Consider the following 23338-nt stretch of genomic DNA (forward strand, 5'->3'; position numbering starts at 1 on the left):
AGAATCACACTATAGCACAATTGCAAATTTTTTTGCAATACTAGCTTTTTACAAGTCTGGATGCAGAGGTTGTTTTGGGCTTTTATGCTAAATGAAACCAACATATGGCATATACCATTCCTAATGTGAATGCTCTAATGATATAAAGAATTAGAATTGAAACAAGGACGAATGAGTGAATTTGATCTTTCCTTTTAAGCTAGAGGACTGAGAGGAAGATGGGTTGGATGGACCTTCACTAGTGTAACCTAAAGCTAATCCTATCCAACTTAGTTCTAGATTAAGCAACTTCTTGCTCCAAAAGCATGATTTTATCAAGAGCACCTACAAGATCAATCTTCAACTGCTCAATCTCCTTTGTAGCCACCTCTAACTACTCTATTATAGAAATTTTTTCACCCAACTTTACTAAATTTTTTAAGAGCAATTCCAAAAGTTTTCTCATACTTGCCACAATCCATAACAATCTCATTATAAGGTATTTGATGATCTCTATTGCACCCAAATTCATCCTCTGATCCTTCACCATCATCAGACTTAGAGATTTCATGTCTGTTTAGGAACAACTAATTTAGTTGAAACTAAAAACTTTTTGCTAAAAGTATTATAGATAAAGCTAAAAGGTAGTCGAAATGGTACAATATAACTCATGAATAGTACCAAAAAGTGCAATAGAACCCATAAATAGTAAAAAAAAGTTAGCTTTTTAAGCCAATGCCAAATGCACACTTCCTTAACAACTTCCACAAAATTTTCTCCAGGGTTCTCACCAATAACATCAGCTAATACAATAAATGTAGTGAAGTTTCCTTCACTATCACTGCCATCTACAGAATTCAAACTCTCATAATCACTCAAGGTAGTATTCATGGCTTTACCTTTGAAATTAATGTAGTTTGGACATTCTTTCCTCATTCTTTTTTTTTTCCTCTTGAAAGCATTAGCATCCTTGATTATTACACAGTTAATAATTGACTTAGATCCGACCCATAATTCATGGCCCTTGGATCGTCTGCATGGGTTATGTAATAAGTGAGTTTAAATTTAAATTTAGATTTAAACTAATCTCTTCTGGAAAAAGGAAAACAAAAAAACAAAAAAAGATTTTGATATGAGTTGTTAATATCAATATTGAAGTGATTAAAGATAAATAGTTAAGAGTTTTTAGGACCACTCATTTGATATTGGATTTATCCTTGAATTTGAATACTCCTATAACAGATAGATTAGAGAAGACTAAGGGAGAAATTGTGAGAACAAAAAATATAAGTACAATTTCTCTATGTGCTCTCTCTAGGGACACCATCAACAGTGCTCTAGAACTTGAAGCGTGGAATTTATGAAGAGACTCTGATAGCCTCTTCGATGACAAGAAGGTGCTTCAAGAACGGTAGAGATTGTGGGGAGTTTGTAAAGTAAACAAAGAAAAAGATCTGACAAGTGGGTGATCTGTTCTACAAAGGTATGTGGAATTATGGCCCATCTAATTTACTCAACATACATATTCCTTCACATCCTTTGATATTCCCTTTGTACTCTAATGTTTAACTTCAATTATATTGTGCATTTCCAATGATAAGAATATAAAGAGAGAGAGAGTCTAAGAGTAGTTTGTATATTGATGCATATTCTGTATGTAACATTGTACAATAGAGAGTTTTATATAGGCACAGTATATGTGAAGTACAGGTAAGATGAGTGTACTACAAGTACAGTATACAAGGCCCAAACACAATGGGCAAGACTAACATATATACTAACACTCCCCTTAAACTTGAGATAGTAAGGAAGAAACCAACTAGAGTTTGGATATAAGATCTCAAAGACAACTAGGTGGGTGAGTCTTGGTGAAGATATTAACAGGTTGGTCGATGGAGGAAATGGAATACAACAATAGATTGCGTTTTTTGAGATGATGACGAGTGATGTGGTAGTTGATTTTAATGTGCTTGTTGCGTTTATGGAAGACATTGTTATAAACAATGTGAATAAGCACTGTGATTATCACAATATAGGGGAGTTCCAGTGGGCTATGAAGCATTCAAGTCAGCTAGGAGCCATCGAAGCCAGACAAACTCAGCAGTGGTGTTAGCAAGGACATGGAACGAGAAACAATATCATGCTTCTTGCTACATCATGAGACAAGAGAAGTACCCAACAAGAAGCAAAAATCTGTGATGGAGCTACGCCGTGAGACAAGACAATTAGGATCTCTTTTTGATAGGTAAAAAAGATCATAATTGATTGCTAATAAAAAATTTGAACCTTAGATATTTTCGTTAGAAATATTATAAGATGTCAAATCAGTTGAGCTCCAAAACTCTTAGTAATAAAATTAAGGAATCAATATCTTATGTCCCATGGGCTGTGTTCCACTCCACATACCACTAATAAAAAAATGACTCCTGGCTTATTTTAAATTTTTTCCTTCTCCATGTCAGTTGAGATAAGGTTCCTATTTCATCCAAGTAACGTTGGTAAACTGGGTAACTCTCTGTCACGTGACTTTTTGTTTAGATCAAACTTTTTTTTTTCCTCTTCTTCTTGCAGCTAACATCTCAAAGTCTCAACCATCTCTTAAAACAACAAAGAAAAACCTTTTTTCTCTCCTTCCTTCTGCATTTTTATATAAACTAATTTTAGGATTCCGTTCACGCAAATCTTATGGACCATTTATTATTGTATCCATGTAACAGCAACTGTTTGAAATTTATTTAAAAGTTCCTAATTAAATCTGGTTGAAGTTGGTATACAACTTGACATCTTAAACCTTTTGCTTAGAATTTTAATTTTTTGAATTGGATAAAGTTCTTGTTTGAGAAATTGTTGAAAATTTTTAATTCCAAATTTTCAAATTTTTTTGCAATAGAATGAATATGAACACTTATGTAGGGGAAAAAAAAGGGAATGAATATGAACACATTCCTGCTTTGTGCAGGATAGGAACAAAAATCTTCACAATAAAGAGAAACTTTTTTCTCTCCAACCCTTTTCCTAATAGAACAAAATTCAAACTGGGTTACGTTCTAGGCCAATCCTTCTTCTGTAAGATAGCATGAGCTGCTATGCCTTTGTGATAAACCCCTCTACTCATTACTACTTGAAAGCATCACCACCAACAATGCCCCAACATAGAGAAATTTCATTAATCCGTTATCTACACAAACCCCCAAATCAAAGAGAAGAAATTCAAAACAAGCCCCAAAATCCTCTTTGTGGAGATTTACCGTAGCAAACCCCAAAATCCCCTAAAGAGATTCGTTAAGTTAGAAGGGGAAAAAAAAGCCAGGAGTCATTTTTTTATTATTAGTGGTATATGGAGTGGAACAATGGCCGTGGGACAAAAGATTTTGATTCAAAACGAAGGACATTTTTTTTTTTTTTTTTTTTTTTTGGGATAGAGTAAGACACTAATAGGTTTTTGGTATAGTCAGAAATTGAACTTCAGATTTCTTATTCAACAATAAAAGATTTTACCAGTTGAGATAACTGAAACTCACAAATTATTAAGGACTCTTCATTAACTATAAAAGTATCAAAATGACCTAAAGTTATGGGAATAAAATCATATCGAAAATACCTAAAACTAAAAAATAAAATAATTAACGAATGTTAAAAATAGACCCTTATATTTTGTCTTACATCAAACCTATCAACTTGAATGAAAATTAACCTGTCTAGAAATTGAAATTTCCACTTAAAAAAAAGAAAAGAAAAGAAAAGAAAAAGATAATTTGAATAATTCAGTAATCAGGTTTTTGAAACTTTTATCCTCAAAATAGTGTTATATAAAATATCTTCCCATTGGACATCAATTAATAAAGGATTGAAGACAAGGTTTGTTTGAATATCATTTATTTGTTGAAAACTGAAAATTTATTACTGAAAATACTGTAGCAAAATATTTTTTAAAAGGCAAAACAATGTTTACCCGTTTTTGTGCTTTGGCTGGTCCATGAGCGATGCCATGGGAACAGCCAAAAAGAAGCAAACGCAAACGTAGGGCTGGAAACGTGCTTTCCAAACGCACACATAATAAATATTTTCTACCCCTAAAAATCAATAGACTTTGATGTGTTGTCAATAGGATCTTGAGACTTAAGGGTTATAGGCTCACCCTCTTTTTTTTTATAATTCAATAGTTGGGGGTAGGGGAATATGGACCTTGAATGTTTATATTAAAAATACTAGGAGATGTCAGTTAGACTACAAGACTCTTGGTAGCTCACCCTCATATTTAACTTTTATTAAATCTTCCACTAAATTTATAACAATCTCCAACTCATAATTTTTGCTATTCTCCTCAATCAACTTCATATTTTCCGCTTTAACGTTCAACAACTTCTTGCAAAACATTATCTTGGTCTTCAATCTTGACTTTTGGTCTTATTTCATATTGTTCAATGTCTTCCATATTTTCTTCAAAAATTGGCTTCACATTATTGAACTCTAAACCTAGCTAGCTCTTCACTGGATAAATGAAATCCAAAATTCTAGTTATTATCCATATTCCATGAATTGATTCCCTTATAATTTTGACACACGAAAAAATATTTCATCAAAATCATAACGAAAGAAAAAGTTTATCATGCATCATCTTATTCATTCTTGGTTGTGAGAAAATTCTAAACTTGCCCCTTCATATTCTAAATACTCAATATCATTCCACCGATCCCCCTGCATTGATAGCAAACTTACTCAATACAAATTACACATGAAAATATTCAGGGATATTTGCGTAAGCAAAATAATGCTCAAGATCCAAAGTCCAGTTTATGAAGTTTTCTTGGTATGATATGCTATCAAAGCATGGAATATCATCAAAATTAAGAACATTTTGGTTGATAGGACAACCCCAAGAATACTGTTTGACATAATTATTTCCATTTTCTTCATACTCTTGTTTGGCATTCAAACCCAAATCAATGAGCATGTAACAAATTTCATAGAATTCACAAGTCAATCTCACACTATCAATTTGAATTTTTGCCCTCAGAGCTTGCACCCCACGATCACCATCAATGGAGTGGTTGCTTTTGTCGTTGTGGTTTGCTGTGTTTGGATTCTAAAAAGCTCTGATACCAATTAACGCAATACAAATGTGGAAAGAACTAAATCTTTTTTTAATAGGAAAAAGTAGATATTGTTATAGCATAATGAAACCTTTAAATCCATATGGATTCCTATGAAATCCACCAGAAAGGAAACAGAAAATCCTCTTTAAAATTTTTATTAATCAATTTCATAATTCTAAATTGAAAATTCCTTTACAGACTTGGAGACTAATTTAATGGTCCCATAAAACTTGATTGATAAGAAGAAATATTTTAAAAAATATCTTATTGATACCCTACCCTAAAAAGACCCTTAGTTGACTATAAAAGCATTAAAAAAAACATCTAAAATAATAAAAATCATGAAAATAAATTTCTATTCCCTAATGTTACCAAATATACATTAAAATTTTAAAAAATGATAAAAATGTGGGGTTTATAAGCTAATACATGTTTAGGGAATAGGATTTTATACCTTTTCATATATAGGGTTTATATGCTCGTAAATTTATATAGAGTTAATATTTTTAAAATCCCATTGTTGAATGTACATGTCTTTCATATTTTTGATATGCATTTCAAATTTTGTATCAATTAAATGTTATTTATTATTAAATTCAAAAACTATATTTTATGCACAATTTTAAAGAAAAAAAAAACTAAAAATTTAAATATTTTATGGATAAGATAGTTATTGATCTCATATTATTCTAAAATTTTGTAAATATGAAAGGTATAAGATGAAAATTTAATCTATCAATGAATTTGTCAAAATTTGTAAATATGAAGGGTATAAGTTGTGTATTATATTTAAAAAGTTACTACAAACATAACTTTTTTTTTTTGATTTACTACAAACATAACTTGAACATATGCAATCTAAAGATATATTATTGGACTTTATCTATATGATTATGTGAAAATTATATTAGGGTCTATTTGGATATTATTTATTATTTAAAATTAAAAATTAAAAACTGAAAATACTATAACAAAATAATTTTTAAATATATAAATAATATCATGAGATCCAATTTTAAAATTATTTTTACTGAAAAAAAATATTTATAAATTTACACCCAAAAACTTACTTTATACATGACATGACATAAGTTAGTCGCAAGATTTTTTTTTTTTTTTTTAATTTTAATTCCTATAAAAAAAATCTTGCGACTAACTTTATAAAAAAAATCTTGCGACCAACTTGTCAAAAAAAAAAAAAAAAATCTTGCGACTAATTAACTTTTCAACTTAATGATCCGTCATGTTGACTACAATAAAGAGATAGCGCTTCTTTGTCGGATTTTGTCGCATTAAGATTTGATTAAAAAAACAAAAGAGTAGGGCCGAAAGAATCTACAAAATCTTTGACAAATAGCAATACCCTTTATACCTCTTATTTGTATGCATTGTGATTGCTAGTTAGCGAGTGGTTGGGCACGGAGTTGTATGTATTACGGTAAGTCTCAAAATACTATGAAGTAGTTGCTTCCAAATGGAATTAACTTCATCGACTACGATATAGTGGATCCATTAAACAAAAAGGTTTGAGTGGAGAGCAAATAATGTTCATCGAGGGGGATAGGTTTAAAATCTATAAAATAAAGTCCCATGATAGCAGCTCTACCTAGCTGATTGGAGATTCTAAGATCTAGGAACAATGGAAAAACCAAATTATGTGTGACTTGGCACTATCATTATGTAGATAACATCTACTACCCACTCCTATGATAAATAGTGACACCTACAAGAAAAATTAGGTTAAATTATGCTTTTAATGATTGTTGAATCTTGAAAATCCAAGTGTGGTATAGCAGGATAGTCTTAATAAGAAATCATCAATATGAGTGTGCAGTTGGACGCTTCTATGTGAATTTTAGGGATGAATTCTTTAGATCATTCATGAAACCTAGCTTTGTTTAGGGCCAAAATGAACTTTGTTCGAAAAGTTGTGTGAATTTTAATGTCTTCCTATACACAAACGGCTAAATAGTTCAAGGCACCATGTTTATTGGATAGCCAAAATCTTCAATTTTCTTTCACAAAAGAAGATTCAAATGTAAAAGCTATCTATCCCGATATAGTGATTTTTCATTCAACTCTCTCTGTGATTTCATTATCATTCACATATTTACATTTTCAATCTTGTGATAGATTGTTAGAACAAAATTGATTTTTACAAGTGTTTGGGTGGAAATTTTTGAGCCAAAATTAAAATGGGACCCACATGTTGTTTGAGGTGGCTATGAGTTGGGACATGTTCTCCTTTGTGAGGAGGTTAACATTATGTAATCACTTTCCCAAAACCATTAAGGAGTGAATGAGAAATTGACTTTTAAAGAGCTCACATGAATATAGTTTAAATTGGTGAAAATCCTAGAGTCCCCACATGGGAAAGGAAAGCATAAAATATTGGACACATGTCTGTGTGGGCTAGGCCTTGTTCGTTCAATATTTAATAATTTTTTGTTTCAATGTTTGTATATGCACATTGTAATTAATTCCAAAACAATATGTCTATTTGTTATTGCACATTTTCTAAACTAGTGTGAGTGTCTCTATAAATAGGTATCCCTCATTTCATTTTAGTTAGTTCTTTGCACTCATTTATTAGAGACTCTAGAGAGAGAGAGAGAGAGATGCACAATTCTAATCATTGTGCACAAATACTGTAGTGTTTCTTTTGTGTAATGTTGATCATTGTATCCTAGGAGACAAACATCTAAGAGTCTGAAAAGAAATATTATGAGAGATGAAATCTGTCTTAAATAAATAGTGTCAAACACTAGCCTTGATCAGTTTTGAATTTCATATTGCATTCACTTGGTCTGAGTTTTAATTTATTTATTCATACATAAATATGTGCATATATTGTTTGTTTTTTGTTTGTTTTTTTTTTTTTTGGTAAGAAAAAGGGGGTATTATTTATAACTTAGCAACAAGACACTAGGTTTGTCCATAAGGCACTCATGGAGAGTGCATAGTCATAGGGGATATCAAAGGAAACTCACAAGGAGTTCCAATTTGCAAAAGATCGCACACATAGTTACTAGTTACAAAAGTAGGACATATATTATATTCTTCTAGTATGCTGCCTTGCTCCCTACTCTCTTTCGAGTCCATCCGCGACACTATTTGCTTCACAAAAGATGTGACGTGTAGACGGACGGTCCACACCTAGTTCAGTAATTGCCTATAATCATAGACCAAAACAGATGAGACCGGAGCCAAAATACGAAGTCAACAATTAATGACAAGCTCATAATCTCTCTCTCTCTCTCTCTCTCTATATATATATATATAGAGAGAGAGAGAGAGAGAGAGAGAGAGAGAGAGAGAGAAGAATCTATATCAAGATTTAAATTACGTAAATCTAAATTCCATGAAATCTATAAACCCTTCCTTACTACCTATATTTCAGCTGCATTATTGGTTGTTATCCCATTAGTACTTAATGTAACAAACGGGTCAATGGGTGACATCCATTTAACAATTTTGATGATTTTATATGAAGGTTGATTGGGGGAATAAACAGGATGGTAGAATTCTGTCGATAGATGTAAGGTTTTATAAAGAAGTTGGTTTAAGCCGAGAGAAGGTGGATTAAAAATGTGTTCATTTCTCGCTTACCTAAGGTGCCATAACCCATAATCGAAAATGATATTGCAAGGAGTAGATGGATAATTACTAGCTTTATCCTTGCACAGATTGGTAGGAAGGGAAATCTCTAAGGGTGTAGTAAAAAAGTTAGTCTCTCTGACCTGGAAGGGAGTTCCAGAATGATTTGGCCCAAGAGCAATCTTAAATAACATGTTTCAATTTGGTTGCATTCTTGGCATTTCGGCCCGAAATTGTTCTGGTTATGAACAATATACGATCTGGTGGGGAGCCTATTATGGAAACATTTCCAAAAAAAAATCTAAATTTTATTTTGGCATGGGATTTTCCATATCCAAATCCATTTATCCTTTTCAATAAGAGACCCTCCTTGCCACTTCTTATGAATTTATGATCATGTTAAATTATCGATTGTTTCAAAATGTTAAGCTATTGGGATATAGTAAATTTAATAAGTTAACCACACAATTTTAACACTCCCTTGATGTTTGGGCATGAACTCCAATTAATATGTGAGACTCAACACGTGAGATTTTAAATAGGAGGTAAAGTAGAAGAGACAATGATGAAACTCAGGATTTCTTGCTCTAATACCATGTTAAATTACCGATTATCCCAAAAACTTAAACTATTGGAATACGGTAAGTTTAATAATTTAATTATTTAACTACACAATTCTAACAAATCAAGATGGATTTGAACTTGAGGAATAGGGGTAGCAATTATTGCTTCTTGAATAGGCAAGGGAGTTGGTATGATAATCTATCCAAGTGGCATATATCAGACATATAAAGCGAAGCTACACACCTATCTTCTTCTTCCAAATCCAAAGGGCCTTCCACTTGAAACCTCAAAGTGCCATTAGTAAGCCATGGGTTAGTCCAAAATTTGAAAAATGTTATATTCACAACACTTTCATAATACTTTTATAATATAACTTAAGTAATAGGTTGTTACTGGTTGTTATCGGTGAACAAAAAATAAATTTCAGTGGTGGTTCAAATTAGAACCAATTACAACTTATATTTATAATTTGTTGTGAAAATGTTATAGATGTAACACTTCTCCCAAAATTTTAGCCGAGTTTCGTCTCCTATTTTCCGTCTCATACCTTGACTCAAATTCTCCTTTCCATAATATAGAGCTTTCCATATATGAGAAGCATTCCTAGAGGGCATACAATGTTGAAAAGTGCTATGAGAAAAATATTTGGCTTTTTCACTCTATTTGTTGTAAAGTAAAATATTTTCAAATGTAAAATATTTTACAAATAAAAGGTTCTACATGTGAAACATCTCCAAGTGTTTGATATGACAAGTAAAATTTTTCAAACAAACCATTAAAATTGGTGGCTCAGCCACGAGAGCCGCTAGTTTCAAAGGTCTAGTGATATGATCACTAGAACGTTTGCTCTAGTGACCAAATTGCTAGATATTGCTAACAAAGCAGTGTCTCGAGTGACCAGACTGTCAACACTGTGGTCGAAATGGTGTCTTCGGCCATCGGACTGCCAACACTGATGGTTGAAATGTTGGCTTTGATTATCAAACCTTCATATCAGTTTGCCAACACCGATTATTGGAGTGGCAACTTTAGTAATAGGACCCTAGCACTAGCTATCTAACCCATTGGACTGGTGACCTAGCCACTAGATAGGATGAGGGAAGCCATTGAGTGTAATTGTAAAATGTTTCATAACTTTTTATAAACCGGTGACCTAGCCACTAGATGAGGTGAAGGAAGCCACTAGTGATAGGATCACTAGAACGATTGCTCTAGTGACCAAATTGCCGGATATTGCAGACAAAGCAGTGTCTCGAGTGACCGGACTGTCAGCACTGTGGCCGAAATGGTGTCTCCGACCATCGGACTGCCAACACTGATGGCCAAAATGTCGGCTTTGATTATCAAACCTTCACATCAATTTGCCAACACCGATTATTGGAGTGGCAACTTTAGTAATAGGACCCTAGCACTAGCTATCTAACCCATTGGACTGGTGACCTAGCCACTAGATAGGATGAGGGAAGCCATTGTGTATTATTGTAAAATGTTTTATAACTTTTTATAAACCGGTGACCTAGCCACTACATGAGGTGAGGGAAGCCACTATTTGTTATTGTAAAGTATTTAACCAAAAATTTAAAGGTAAAACGTTTTATAGCTTTTTATAAAAGATTTTATCATCAATGAAAAATATTTTACAAGATTAACCACATTTTACACGCAAACAAACACCTAAAAATGAAAAAACATTTTCCTAAAAATATTTTACTTCAAAACAAATAAAGCATAATTATGGGAAAACTCAGATTCTTACACAAAATTACAACCTTAAATTATTTTTTTGCATTATTTTAGACATATTTACACCCCAGAATTTACTTTAAACATGCCATGTAGGAGCATTAAAGGTGGCATTTGGGTATTGGGTTTCTTGCGTTGCGTTTTCTGCGTTTTTTTTTCCTAGACACTCGTCTGGTACTGTTCATTATCCATGAACAGTAATTTTAGGCTTATGAACAGTTCCAAATGCGTGAACAATAATTTTTTTATTGTTTTTAGTTTTCAGCAAAATAAGTGGTATCCAAATTGGATACAGCTGAAAACACTGTATCAAAATAAATTTTAAATATGTAAATAGTACCGTAAAACCCATTTTTAATGAAAAAATTGCAAAAAAGTAAAGTTTGTAAGTCCAGTAAATAGTACACACATGCCCTGTTCATGAGAGAAAGGTCAACCATCATGACTTAAAAAATAAAAAAAATAATAAAATAAAATAAAAACGCAAAACGTGGTCGTAGGCGTTTGGGAAGCGCATTCCCAAATGCACACTAAGGCTGTGTTTGTTTTGGGTGAAAATCATTTCCGGAAATGCTTTTCTGTAAATGCGGGTGTTTGGTTGGTTTTGAAAATAGAATTTTCTGGAAATCATTTTCATTTGACCGTAAAAAAGAGGCTTTGACCACGGAAATTCATTTCTGTTCCTATTTTCACTTCAAATGGTTTCCGGAGAGAGAGAGAGAGAGAGAGAGAGAGAAAAGGGAGCCTAGATCACGCCTTCGACATCGCCGGCAAACCCCGAGCTCCAGTCTGACGATCGCACGCACTAGATCGCACCGGTCTCGTCGATCGTAGCACCGCATCGATCGCACCGCGCCGCTCGATCTCGTCGCTCGATCTCACCTCCGCGCGATCTCACCTACGATCTCGCCTCCGCACGATCTTGCCTTCGACCCACCGATCTCTCTCTCTGTGTGATTTTGATTTTTGTTGTTGTTGTGGTGGTATGGTAGTGGTGTTTTGGTGGTTGTAGCTTTTGATTGCCGGATTTGCTGCCGTGGGTTGAATTGGAGTTTCGGTGGTGTCTGGTGTTGGGATTTGGCTGTGATTTTGAAATTTTCTATAATAAAATTTGTTTGGATGCTGAGAAAATAGCTGAGAAAATGTGAAAAATTTGTAGAAAAATAGCATTTTCAGAATAGAACCAAACACATGAAAATATTTTTTACAACAATTTTCATAATACAACCAAACACTTGAAAATATTTTCCTTTCCCGAAAATAATATTTCTGAAAAATATTTATTTTTCGAAAAATATTTTATGGGAACTAAACACAGCCTAAGATGAAAAGTTATTTGTAAGAAATTGATCTTTTGACTAAAAAAAGAAATAGTGCTTCATTAATTGTTTTGCTGCTTTCATTAACACGTGTAGTGGGTAAGAAGTAACTAAAAAGAAAGGGGCATGGGACCTAACCCCTTTGTGAGAGCAAGCAATATTCTGGGACTGTGTCAGGTTTTCTCTCTCTCTCTAAAAAGGAGACTGAAGTATTCTCAAATTCAGATTTTTTTGTTCTCAAAAATTTATTAAAAAAAAAAAGCAAAGAGAGATTTGAAAAGAATTGAGCCGAAAGGATCCACCAATTCTTTGTCAAATACCATAGCTTTTATGTTTGTCGACTTGCTTGAAATAAAAAGTCATCAGGTTGTTGTTGTTGTTGTTGTTTTTTCTTTTTCTTTTTTGACTGAGCAATTCCCTTGATATCACGTTAATCAATACTATGGTCAATTCAACCTAAAACTTCTAAATACCCTACACCAATAAGCCCACAATCGAAGTACCATATGGTACATCTCTCCCACTCTATCTCATGTGAGTTTTTCTTGTCATAAGGATGTGTGAGTCTATATATATTAGTTATATACTTAATTTAATATTTGTTTATATATCCATATAATATTGATGATTTTTTTTAAACATAGGTCACAATAAATTATTGGTCCCATTTCTCAAAAAAAAAATATATATATATATACTATCGGTTTTTAAAGTTTAAAAGTTTATGAGCAATTTTAGTTTTTGAAGTTTAAAGTGATTGTTTTTAGTCTTTAACAAACTTAAAGTGAACACCTTTGGTTAATATGGAGTGATATATCTATAGTGTGTCAGTTTTTAGTTTGACCATATCATTCAAATAGCTATCAATTGTTTTAAATTTTAGAGAGTAAAATTGCTCATGAGCTAAACTTTAGGGACAACAATGTATTTCAGTGTTGTACCTCCCATTTCTCTTTCATCTCTATTTTCTTAGTGTTAGAATCACATTGATCACTTTAAGTCAGTTAGAAATTAAAAACGACCACTTTCAACTTCAAGGTCATTACTCATGAACTGATGGACTAAACTTTAGTGACTAACAATGTATTTCAACATTGTTCATTCCTTTTTTTTTTTTTTTTTTTTTCATTTCCATTTCATTATTGCTTGAAATCACCTTGTTAGTGATAGTAAAATACTTCCACCACATCTAGTACTATTTTTGTCTGGCACTTCTTCCTCATCTTGGAAAGGAGACAAGGCATCCATGTTTCAACTTTACTCCTATTTGTCATCAATTTTAGTTTTGCATTTTTTTTATAAAGAAAAAAATTGTATTTGTAATCTCATGATCAAAAAAAAAAAAAAAAATCTTATTCCTTTTTTTTTTGGTTAAAAAAAACGCGTGAACCTTTTTTCTTAGGATTTTATGTGGTTCTTTTATGTAATGTTTTATTATTATGTTTTTTCCAAATAATTGTCACGATCACCCTGGAATAAGGGCACCAACTTTTTAAAATGTTTGCCGACTTCTTTTTTTTTTTTTTTTTTTGAGAATAGTTTGCCGACTTCTAAGAATGCTATGGAGTATCTGTTACCCTTGATTACTTTTTTTTTTTTTTTTGGATGAATGTTACCCTTGATTACCATGCAAGTTGCTTTCATATATTACATGAAAGTGACGGGCAGGAAAAGCATTATTCTTCACTTCATACCGACCTGCTAGCATATTCCCATCCGCAAGTCCAATTTCTATATTTGTACTTGAAAAAATATAAAATTTTAAAAAAACTGTAAATAAACTAATAAAATTTTAACGAAAAAATTCCTAGCAACTTTTTTTTTTTTGAGAAACAAATTCCTAGCAACTAACCGACGCCAAGTTAATGGTATAGTCTTTAAAATGCCGACACTTATATATCTTTGGTATTCATTTCTTAGCCTTACAGTGTGTGCCCACTGAATGACATAATGTTTGTTGACCCAAAAACCACTAAAAGACACGGTATTCCTACACAAATACGATCATCTTAAAATTATTTTAAAGCAAGTAGTATTAGATAACCATGATATAACATTAAAACTTGTGCATGCGTTTAAGATCTCTTTGTTTGTGTTTTGGTTTTTTGGCTGAGAGAGAGGTCTGTGGTAAATTTACCATTATAACAGCATGTACTTATAATAAGATACAAGGAATATATATGCATCCTGAATCCTCTCATAATTAAGTACATTGATCTCGTAATATTTATATCAGCTACCACAATATCCATGCGCGTTACCCAGAATCCGCCGCTAAATAAATGCCCACGAATTTCATTATTTCACGTCTTTAATTATTTTGAGTTGTGCCAGAGAAGATAGAAGAACTAAATTGAATGTAAAGCTAATATTTAGGTGGAATGTTACATATTATGCTGTAAAAAGTAAGGAACAAAGGATGTACAAGTGCTATCTTGATTTTACGTGTCAACTGTGTGCTGGTAGTTGGATGGATGGGATAGTTTAGATAAGAATGAATGAACGAACGAATTATTCTCTATATGAATATAAGATGTGGAGATCAAGTTAATTTGATTTGATCAGATATTTGTTTATATCAACTGCAACTATTCTTTGCTTTACTTTGATCCGATACGTGTTTTAGATTCATTCGCTCTATAAAGACTTAAAGAATCGACCATAGTCAAAAGCAAATTACCGAAAGAGAGAAGAACAATATTCCTCTTTTATATATATATATATATATATATATATAAACTCTCTTTTATATGTTTCTTTGCGGTTGAGAGAAAAAGAGGCTTCGTGGTTGACATTTTATAGTGTTTATTTCTAATTAGTCTGAAACAATTTTGCAACCTTTCTCATTCTCATGGAATGTCACTCTTGCGCATCCAAACAGATTTTGCCCAAAGCTTCTGAAGAATTTAAACAAGGAATATATATTTTCCAGTGCATGCATGCGCTTCATTTGTTCTCTGCAAAAGGTTAGTTTCAATTTTTAAGTTATTTACTTCAGCCTTATGTTTATTAATTAGTTCGAGTTTTTGAGCACGTCTTAGTATTCCTATGCATAGTATTTAATTTTTTTTTCATTGTATTAAAGAAAGAACTTCTATCTTTCTTTCATATGAATGTTGTAGAGACCCCCAAAAAAACATGAATGTTGTAGAAAGATGGATGAAATGTTGATGAGGTCATCCTCAAATCACTTTTTATCAGGGGTGACGCCACCTTAAGGTCAGGGTGACGCCACCTGACCTGAATTTTTTTTATATAATAATTTAAAATTTTTTTATGCCAATAAAATTAAATTTTGTTTTATAATTTGTTCTACATTCAATAGATGAATGATTGCTTGGTTGTATATATTGAAAAAGATGTAGCTTGTAGCATTGATAATGAGACTATTATGCAACGATTTTAAAATATGAAAACTCATAGAAAATCATTATAAATTTTATGTATTTGTGTGTTTTTTTATTTTTGTTGTCAATATATAAATTTTTCTTTTTATTAGATGGTACAATTTATAGTTATTAAGGAACATCCGTCATTACTTTTTTATCCCATAGCGTAACTCTTCTTTACTTTTATTTTTATTTTATTGAAACGATTTTTTTTTTTGGCTGAATATTTTATCGAAACGACAGTGACAATATTAATATTTATTATTATTATTATTATAAGAAAAAGTAAAAGTGAAAAGACAAATGAGCAATTTAATATAACATAGCATGAGCATACCTGGCACATATAAAACTTTCTATAAGTAACTCCAATCTTTAATTTCTCGGTTCTCTCTTTTTTCTGTTCATTGTGATGGTGTGCTTTTGTATTAGAACCTATTCTCTTTTTTTCTACCTCCTATATGTTATTCTCTTTTTTTCTGCCTCCTATATGTGTTTGTTTCTAAAAAAAAAAAAAAAGAATGTTATAGTTTTAAAAAAAAGAAAATTAAAAACTTTCCGTCTAGCTAATTCTGCATAGCTAGCCCGTGGACCCCCTTATGCTTACCCTTTTATTACTTTATTTTTTTAATAAAATGATTCTACTTTTTTCAGTAAAAAAGAAAAAGAAAAAGAAAATTAGAAACTTTAAAAAATTAGTTTTATTTTATTATTATTATTTTTGTTATAGAAAGTCTGTGCTTCTCTTTTATTAAACAAAGAAAAAGAGCGAATTACATCCTGTCCTGAGTACACGTGTACCTAATGAGGCTAGAGTTTCCTCCAACCAAACAAACAAAGTTACCAATCTATTTTGCAAACTAGGCTAGAATATGGGCAAGCTTATTGCTTGCCGTTTGACATGTGAAAAAGTAAAAATCTAAAATTTTGAACTAAAGACAAAATGCGAGCAATAATAGTTTCAATAGAGGAAGGAGCCTCTATGGAACCTGTAAGAACTTTGCAAAGGATTAGGGAGTATGTCTCGAAAGTCACCTCTCTGAACCCCATCTCCCAAGCTAATTGAACCGCTACCTCCATGGACTTTGCTTTAGCTTCTAGCGCTGTCAGGGGTACTAGGGTCTTCTTGCTCATAGTTGCCATCACTTTTCCCCTCCAAGTCCCTTATAACCAAACCCATGCCTGTTGCACCCAACTCTGTGAATACAGCCCCATCCATATTCATCTTGAACCTAGGTGGCTTTGGAAGGTGCCACTTGACCGCTTCAATAGGGTTGTTTAGATGGTCAACTTCATTTGCAGCTTGATACTCCTCCACCAAGGATAATGAGTTTCGTACAATTACCTTACCCGGTCTGCGAGTGCCTCCATGTCGTGCAATGTTTCTAGACTTCCAGATTTCCTAGCAGAAAGTCAGAGTCTTCTCAACTAAACTGGAGCTCTGGGACTATATTTGACGATCTGCCAAATCATATCTATAAAACTCCACTTACTATCTATTTGAAAAGGGAACACCAACTTGCTATTGCTTCAAACTTCCTTGACATTGTCACAAAACTAGAACATATGGTAACTAGTTTCAGCCTCATTCCCACAGTCATTACAGAGGTCATCATCCGTAATAGGTCTCCTCTTTAAGTTTACCTTGGTGACTAGGATGTCCCATCATGCCCTCTAGGCAAAATTTCTGATTTTGTTAGGAGTCTTCATACTCCATATACTCTTCCATACTTGCCTCATTGCCGAACCATCTAAACTTTTCCATCCACTTACACTCCAAACCTCCTCCATGAGAAGTTTATATGCACTATGAGCTGTGAATTTACCATTCGAGGTAGGGGTGTCCATGCAACCCGTTTACCCGACCAAATCGAGAAACCCGCCTGGACCGACCCGCTCACCGCCCGACCTGACGACTTTGGCGGTCGGCGGCGGGTCTCAATCCTCCAAACCCGATTCCGGCGGGTCGAGTGGCGGGTTTTCTCCCCTAAAACCGCAGCCACCTAACCCGCCCGACCACCACTTCAGATGAAAGCCTCCTCCGTTCAGGTCCATCAACGATTAGCCATTTTTCACTTAGATCGGCGTCGATTTTGCTTAGATCTACTAAGATCCGATGATTATTGGCTCAAATTCGGCAATATTTTTCAAAACATCGCTCAAATCGGTGACGTTTAAGCTCAGATTAGTGACATGTAAGCTTAGATCGGTAACTTTGGCTTAGATCCGACGATGTTTAAGCTCAAATCGATAAGGTTTCACTCTCCTCAAACCAAATCCGACGATGGTTCGTTCTTCTCCGCTTGTCGCCACCGTTCGTCGGTTTCAACCGAACCGATCGATCGTTTTTTAGAATCCGATCCGACTCGACCCGTGTTGATCGGTGGTCGATTGTGGGTCTGATTCTCTCCCACCCGACCTGAGCGGGTCGAGTCCGGGTTGGGCACAAACCCGACCCGTGGACACCCCTAATTCGAGGTGCCAGCCTAAATACTCTTATCCGAAGGTAGTCTGAGGCTCAGAAGGATGCTTAGCACCAAGTCTACCTCCTGGGGACAAAAGACCTGTCTAACAAACTGATTTTTCCACACTCTCTTTTCTTTATCGAAAAGCTCGCTGACCTTAGCATTCCCATTTAGGATGTGCACTTGTGAAATCACCCTATATGAGGGTGGGGAAGGGAGCCATTTATCTGACCAGATGCGGATATTATCCTTGTTGTCCAAGTGTCACCTCATACCTTTTTTCACTACCTCTTAAGCTGTCATAATACTCCTCCATGTGTAAGACTGGGCAACACAAGGCTCCTGAACTCAAAGAGGTAAAATTATTGATGCCTATGTTTTTTGCCATGAAGATTGGGATGGCACCAACCATCAAATTATCAATTGGCTTTGCAACACCTCTGTTCTTGTTGTTCACATTGAATTTATGGGATACAACTAGGGCTGTCTAGAGCTGACTGAAGCCTAAAAACTCGACCAAACCACCCAACTTCAACTTGATTCCGACTTGAACTAAAGCTCCAGTTGATCGGCGACGGGTCTTTGTTTTCAAGAACTGACACCGACGGGTCGAGTGGTGGGTTTCCTTTTCGAAAACCCAAGCTACCTGACTTGACCGGAGCTATATATGAAATTCGGCCAAATTCGACAAGATCAAGCCAGATCTAGCGAGATCTCGACCAGATTTGGCGGGATTTAGCCAGACCTGGCCAAATCACAACAAATTTTAGCAAAAATTTACAGATTTCGGGAAAAAATTTGCAATTTCTAGTGAAGTTTTGCAGTTTACAGTGAACTTTATCATCGACCGAATGGACTTGAGCACCACTCGAACTCAAAACCGACTCGATCGATTACATTAGCGGTCGGTTTTAGGTCCCTTCGCCCTCCACCTGATGTTAGCGGGCCGGGTCCGAGTTGGGTCTAAAACCGACCCAACCCAACCCGTGGACAGGCCTAGATACAACACATCCAAAGAAGTTTGGGATATGCTTACTTCCTAGTATTCTGGATCTAGTGGTGCAAGAGAGTATAATCTTATGATTGCCCTGTATCAACCCTGACAAGAACCTAACGAAAGTATTCCTACCTTCCACAGTTGCATGTGTTTCCTCTAAGATCAATTGGTATTATTTGAATCTATCATCAAGACACTATGTAAGGCCAAAATTGTATCAATGCACATCACTAAAGAGTGCACATGTATCAATTCTTCATGGGTATACGTTATGAGTTTGAAACTATGCACATCTAACTATTTTCACATCCTAATTTTCATTTTTACAATCCTTTTTTGCACTTGAGCTTTCTCTATGGCATAACAAGAGATCTCTTTTCTAATTCAAGTCGTCCTTTATCGCAACAACTACTCTCACTAGACTCAAGCTATGTGTAGCTTTCTCAAGTCATAAGTTATGGCTTTATGTGACTGGGCAACACAAGGCTCTTGAACTCAGAGAGGTGAAATTATTAATGCCTATGTTTTTTTCCATAAAGATTGGGATGACACCAACCATCAAATTATCAATTGGCTTTGCAACACCTCTGTTCCTGTTGTTCACATTGAATTTGGGGGATACAACTAGGGCTGTCCAGACCTAACCGAAGCCCAAAAACTCAGTCAAACTGGCCAACTTCGACCTGATTTCGACTTGAACCGAAGCTCTAGTCGGTCGGCGGCAGGTTTTTGTTTTCAGGAACTGACACTGGTGGGTTTCCTTCTCCAAAACCCGAGCCACTTGACCTAACCAGAGCTATATACGAAATCCGGCCAAATCTGGCAAGATCAAGCCAAATCTAGTGAGATCTCAACTAGATCTCGTAGGATTTAGCCAGATTTGGTCAAATCACAATAAATTTCAACAAAAATTTGCAAATTTAGGCTAAAAATTTGTAGTTCCTAGTGAAATTTTGTAATTTCCGGTTAACTTTACTACCGACCAAACCGACCCACCTGAACCCAAAACCAACCAGACTGATTGACGTCGGCGGTCGGTTTTGGGTCCCTCCGCCCTCCACCCAACGTCAGCGGGTCGAGTCTGGGCTGGGTCCAAAACTGACCCAGCTCGACCCGTGGATAACCTAGATGTAACACATTCAAAGGAGTTTGAAATATGCTTACTTCCCAATATTCTGGATCTGGTGGTGCAAGAGAGTATAATCTTATGATTGCCTTGTATCAACCCCGACAAGAACCTGGCGAAAGTATTACTACCTTCCACAGTTGCATGCGTTTCCTCTAAGATCAATTGGCATTATTTGAATCTATCATCAAGACACTATGTAAGGCCAAAATTGTATCAATGCGCATCGCAAAAGAGTGCACCTGTATCAATTCTTCATGGGTATACGTTATGAGTTTGAAACTATGCACATCTAACTATTCTATCACACTTCTTTACCTTTCTTTACTCAAGCGGTCAATGAGCTGGACATAATTCTTAAATTTTTAGTCAAGGTACTACTCAAAGTCCAACACTTCTTCCACACGTACGCTTATGCAACCAAATTTGAACATGTACGCATTAGTTGGGCAATAGATAGACTATTGCATAAACTTCTGTGTAGTGTGTGAAAATAAATTAATGTGCGAGTTTAAAACGTTAAGTTCGTGAGGTACGGCGATATATGCATCATATGAAATCAATTATACAACTAGCATAGGCGCATAGCTAATGACCACAATGCCTAGACACAAACACTATTCTCCATGAGGTACTTAACACGTACTCCCCCTAACTAGATGCCAATAAGTGTAATGTGTTTGATGATCACCTAGCTATTTTCAATCTTTGGCTTATTTATTATTATTATTTTTTTTATCAACACACAAATACCCTATAATCATGTAGTGTTCACCTTTTGCTTATATAGTATAGGAACACCAACTTTTTCTATTTTGCATGGGGTCATAATATATACAGTTCTGAGAGTATATTTAAGCCATTCTCTCTAGAGTTTCTAGTGAGTGCCTTTGACTTGAGTCACATACATGCCAATTACAAAATTGATTGCCTACCAAGCACTCACATGCGGCAGAACTTAGCTCAAACTAACTAGGGAATACAAAATTACAAATGCAAGTGTAAACTATAAAATGCACACTAAAACAGACTCTGGTCAAATAAAGTTTTATTTTTGACAAAACCAAAAATACACTCAAAAGTGCAAAAACAAACGAAAATATGAAATTGCAATGCATGGAAAGTATACAATAACATTCATAGACTCCTAGGATGATTGATGCAAAATGATATGCATCCAAATTAGTCAAAAAGAGTATGCCCAACACAAGATAGAAGTATTAAAGCAGAGGACATGCAAAATGATACTCAATTCTTGGAATCCTTCTTCACCCATACAACTTGAGTCTTGGGTTGTGAAGGTGGGGAGGAATTGGTCCTAGAGTGCCTATGAGCTAATCGAGAGGCATTTTTATTCCTCTAAAATAGAGTTAAAAAACTAAGATCTCTTAACAGCTCACCAGGTAGAGGCACATGATTTTGTGCTCTAGACTAAGTTAATTTTAAAAAAATTGGGACAAGTGTATTACGCAGAACCATAATGGTGGAAAAAAAAAGAGTTGTCTTAGGACTGCTTTGCTTTCTAGGTGAACATTTAACTAGAAAGGGAGTTAACTAAGACCTAAGCCTAAAATAATTTGGTCTAATATGCCCAACAACACCATGATGTTGACAGGTAAACACAAACTTATTTATTTTGTTGCCTAGGAGGGGATCTAGACATGGATTTATAACTTGAATTTCATTTATAGATCATTACCAGTGTCTACCCTAGCTAAATTGGCATTTTTTCACTTAAATCAATTGGGGGTTCAAACATAAATTTTTCCATAGAAGTAGGGGACTCTGACGTTGATGGGTTAGATGGTCTTGCTTACCCAAATATATTATAAGCCAAACTTATCAAAACTAGGCTTTTAAGAGTTAAGTACTTCATCAAGTTTAGCACTAAACAGACTCTCCAATTTTGTCCCAAACAAATCAAGTTCTCTAAACTTTTTATCTTATCCACGTGAGAGACATTTTGATTATTATACCTGTGGGGCCAGAGAATTCGTGGCCCAGACCCATTCTACATTAGGGCCCAAGGCCTAAGCCGAGGAGAGCTATTGCCGAGGATGCATAATGAAAGCCCAAGAAGGGCACGAGGACATGGCCGAGGACGATCTTATGTCCAGCACCTCACAAAACGCCTGAAGAAAAGGGCAAACTCAGTACAGGGGTAGGACAAGGGAGAAAGCTGCCAACATCGTAATACAGAATCCTACATCTGACAAGCCCATGCTCCAAACCATGCCATTTAACTTTTCCAACGACCCCCAACCACTCTAGGTATAGATTGACAGGACAGGTTTGCACCCCAGAAAGTAAAACTTACACGTGGACACTAAAAGGGGAAATAAACACTAGTATAAAAGGGAAAGAAAGCGAAGGAGAAAGGGATCCCCAGGAGGAGGAAAAATCCTGTAAAGGGAAGAAAAGGAAGGATACAAGGCTTCTCGGACACTGTCCGAAGACTTAAATCCCACAACCCGTACTAATGGAAGGCTTAGCTAGTCAAGCCAAGTCCACCCATAGATTAGCTTCCATGGAAACCCTGATTAAACCGCTAACCTGTGACTAAGGTCCTGCCTTTCAAGCCCACTCTCTACAAATCATATTGTTAGGGTCCTTTACTTGCAAGCTCAATGTCATTCTTGGGCCGCTAAATAATCGTGTCCCTACAATTGGCGCTGTCTGTGGGGAAGGCTTGCGCGTTGGCACAGGTGGCGGTGGAGTTGAGCCACCGTCAAGCAAAGGTCTGCGAAGGTTCCTTCATTTCCAACGACATGTTGTTGTTGCTCCGACATAAATTTCCGTTAGGGGCTACGCCTCGCAGTGCCAATGGCACGGGCAATTCCAGGGGCTTCTAATGTCAAGCTAACTCCCCCCACCTTGGTCGAGGGGCTAACCTTCGAAAAATAAATAAATAAATAAATAAATAAATACAAGCTTTGGATAGAACCAAGGCCTTATATGGTCCTCGGACTCAAGCCTCTGGGGAAACCAATTACTTAGAAGAAAAACCACAAGTTTTGGACAAAACCAAGGTCTTGTATGGTCCTCGGACTCAAGCCTCTAGGG

At 35.0% G+C, this 23338-nt stretch overlaps 1 protein-coding gene across 5 annotated transcripts in view; it reads left to right on the forward strand.

Annotated features, from left to right (window-relative positions):
- Window positions 1-23338, forward strand: part of LOC115976210 (calcium-transporting ATPase 8, plasma membrane-type-like) — an 84610-nt gene that overhangs the window by 16521 nt on the left and 44751 nt on the right. For all 5 annotated transcript variants that reach the window (XM_031097369.1, XM_031097358.1, XM_031097367.1 and 2 more), the window contains exons 4-5: window positions 1298-1462; window positions 15180-15264. The gene's annotated coding sequence lies outside the window, so the exon portion shown is untranslated. The remainder of the gene's footprint in view (window positions 1-1297; window positions 1463-15179; window positions 15265-23338) is intronic.

Source organism: Quercus lobata, chromosome 2 (genome assembly GCF_001633185.2).
Source record: "Quercus lobata isolate SW786 chromosome 2, ValleyOak3.0 Primary Assembly, whole genome shotgun sequence".
In the NCBI taxonomy this organism is placed as follows: domain Eukaryota; kingdom Viridiplantae; phylum Streptophyta; class Magnoliopsida; order Fagales; family Fagaceae; genus Quercus; species Quercus lobata.